Source organism: Salarias fasciatus, chromosome 18, assembly GCF_902148845.1.
Source record: "Salarias fasciatus chromosome 18, fSalaFa1.1, whole genome shotgun sequence".
In the NCBI taxonomy this organism is placed as follows: Eukaryota; Metazoa; Chordata; class Actinopteri; order Blenniiformes; family Blenniidae; genus Salarias; species Salarias fasciatus.
In genome coordinates this window covers 2,150,914-2,154,326 of record NC_043762.1, presented here as the reverse complement: position 1 = coordinate 2,154,326, position 3,413 = coordinate 2,150,914, and the positions used below count along the sequence as shown (strand labels likewise).

Genomic DNA, 3,413 nt, shown 5'->3' with positions numbered 1-3,413 from the left:
CTGCTCTGTTGAAGCACAAACTTGAACCTATTGAGGCTACTGCCAAACGATATGTAACATTTATTTATATAAGGTCATCCACCAAACTAAACACCATTTCCAATGAAGGCCGCCATAGCGCTGCAGAGCCTGAATGTTCACCTCTATTAATCGCCTGGAGTCATTTCTTCCGTTTTTCTGGTTCAGTTGCCTTTCTGGTTATCATGTAAAAGGAAAGCTCTCTCCTCTTAACACTGTTAGTGCAACCAATACAGAAGTATTTGGGCATATTTAAGCCACAGAAATACAAGAAACACGGTAAATGAAAAGAACTTTTGTTTCACCTTCCGGCGCGGTTGCTTGGCGTCGGAAATAATTCTCAGATGTCCGTCCTCGAGAATGCAATAGCATCCTCACTCACAGATGCAATATAGCAACATACACAATTTCATTAATAGAGACTGAAACTTTGAGCAAAAAAACTGCTTCAAAAGGAATCGATGGCTGCAGTCATAATCTGCTTTTTCCCTTCTGGGTGCATTTCTTCTATATTCTGCTTATTTCTAATCTTTGTCTCATGGTTGGAGAGTCTGATATAAAGTTTCTGCATTTCACTGCCACACATGGATGTGGGTCTGGACAGCAGCCAAAGACATTCTGCAACTGCCACAGATAAAGCTTCAGCTCCAGGAGTAAAATCTAAAACGTTTTTCTTTGAACAGATGATCAGGGGAGAGCGCGAACGCAGTCCCCCACTACCAGAAATTATGCAGTCGAGATTCCCACATTTGGGGAATTCGCAGGGGTCAGCACAACCGGAGTGCAATGGCTGAGCCTCGCCCTGGGTGAACCACCTTCTTGATCATGGTATCTCCCCTGCCAGGTAAGTATGAATTGTACACGCTCCTCACACACACCCCATTCACACACACACACACCTCACTCACAGTCCAATCACTCACACCAGCTCCACTAAACCATCCTCCACATCAGGCTGCTTTTCCACCAAGTGCTTCACAAACGCCTCATGCTGCTGAGAGCACACTGAGCACAGATTAACAACGTTTTAGTCAAGACACCATGCTCAAATCTCCCATCATGCATTGCAGTGTCAGCATGTCCTGACTCCACTCAAAAGACTTTGTTTTCAATGTTTCAGTTGCATCAACGTGACTGTCGGTCTGACAGAAAGTTCACATGAAAAACATCAACACACTGACATCAAAACCGTTTAGATCCTCCTCTTAGAACTCAAGAAAATGTATAAAAACCCACATACACACTTCCTGTTTCTTTGTCATGGACCGTTCTAGTGCTGCCCTCTGCTGCTCATGTGTGTGAACTGCACTCTGTGGATCAACATGAACTTCAAGTCTTGCTTATGCGCTCTCAAACATGAACACAGAACCTGTGAAACAATGTTTCGCTAAAAAAAAAAAACTCACTGAGAAACACGCTCTCTCTCCAAGACACTCAAGAGGACACACACGCCTGTCTTATATGTTATCTAAGCTAAATGTCTGACATCTTCGATACTTTGGGTAGTTTTTACTCATTCTTGATTTTTTTCTTTTCATTCATGGCATCGTTCCTTCTCTAATCATCCCTTGGGATCTCTGACTGATGTCCTCCTCTCCTCGGGCTCTGCTCTGTGGCGAGCATATACAACTCCACTGACTTCCTAACACTAATCCAGCAGCTCACTTGAAACGGATTTAGGAATGGGATACTGGAACTGTGATTTCAGATACCCAATAGAACTGCATCCTCAACCGAGTTCATTCCTCCTCTGTATGTGCCAGACACGTTCTACTACAGCGTGAAGTTCTCTTCAGGGTGCTCTATCCAAATGCCCGACAAGCAAAAATCTACCCAGTACCAGTGATGTCTGCTTTCGATGCAAACAGTCACCTGCAACCCACACTGGTGTTCTGGTCCTGCCCAGCCCTCAGAGACTTCTGACGGCTAATATTTAACACTTTAGGAAAATGTAATGACTTTAGTTCCTGAACCCTCCCTGGCCCTATTTGGCGCTCCTCCTTCAGTCATACCTAATCTTCCATAATCAAAAGGTTGTGGTCTTTCTTTTACGACTTTGACCGCTTGACGTCTCCTTGTGTTGAGGTGGAAGCACACTCTTCCTCCTACGTATACTCGGTGGCTCACACCCCTTTCCCACCGCCACTAGCGGGTCGACCCGTGTTTTCGACCCGCTAAGAATCGGCTTTTTAGACGCCTTTCCCACCGCCTGCAGACCCGGGTCTCACCGCCTGCTGGCGAGCCGCGTCGCTGCGTTTTCCCACGCTGATGGTGTCCCACGTTGATGACATCATCAGCGCGACGGAGCACAGCGAAAGTAAACAATGCAGCGGAACACCGTCCCCGTTACCTGGAGACGAGTCTCTTCTTCCCCACGGATCAGGAGGAGCTCTCTGGTCTCGCTCTCTTTCCAATGCCGAGTCATCTTTACGAAGGAAATCTCACGCTGTGTCCAGAAACAACAACTAGCGCGCTAACGTAGCCGCGCTGTGTCGACATCCTCATGTAAGTCCCCGGATGTTTCACTCCCGCAAAAAGCCGGTAGAAAGCTGACCCGGTAAAATCCCGGGCAGACTGCAGGGTCGAACAACCCGGGTCTAAATGGTGGTTAAACCCTTTACACCGCCATGAGGAGCCGAGTGTTAACGGGTTTAAACGGGTTTTTTGGCCGGTGGGAAAGGGGCATTAGGGAGGTTTTAAATCACATATCCACAGGCGAGAAGCCTTATTCTTGTAAAACATGTGAAGCTTTCCGTTACAGCTGCCCACAAAAGGATTCACATGGATTAAAAGCCTTATTCCTGTAAAACGTAAAAAGTTTCAATCACTGTGGAAAATTGACAGTCAACAAGAAGATTTAACAGGTTAGAAGCATTTTTCTTGTTAAAGTGGGAAATGTGTCAGTGATCATTTGGCAGTCAACGTCAGGATTTACCCTGGTGAGAGTGAGAAAAGTTTTGAAGGACATCTGGAACAGTTATGTTATTTTAATGTTCTTCAGTTTTGTTTCCACTCGTAGGACAGTGAGAAATGTAAATAAATGATGCTTTCAGTTCAAAAAAAAAAAAAAAAAAAAAAGAAAAAAGACCCCACTCCTGGTACTAAGATTTGAAGCTGGGATAAAGTAGGCACATATCAAATATCAAAATGTGTGGGTATTTTAATTAATCCCCACATTTGTTTGTAGCTCCAAAAAAATGAAACAAGGATGCAGTACAAAAAAATCACAGTTTCAATACGGCAGTGGCCACGACGTCATGGAATGTGGCTTTAAACCTCATGAACATCCATAAAAATCATCTCGCCATCGAGCAACGGCAGCAGAGTGAATCACACCGTTTCCCTGGAAGAAATTTCCCAGCATTCCCTGCTGTTTTCACACTCACGGCAGTAAA

At 45.0% G+C, this 3,413-nt stretch overlaps 1 non-coding gene across 1 annotated transcript; it reads right to left on the bottom strand.

Annotated features, from left to right (window-relative positions):
• Positions 1 to 706: 706 nt before the first annotated feature.
• On the bottom strand, positions 707 to 870 carry LOC115406196 (U1 spliceosomal RNA). Its single transcript, XR_003933509.1, has one exon. It is a non-coding gene; the product is annotated as a U1 spliceosomal RNA (small nuclear RNA).
• Between the last annotated feature and the right edge of the window lie 2,543 nt (positions 871 to 3,413).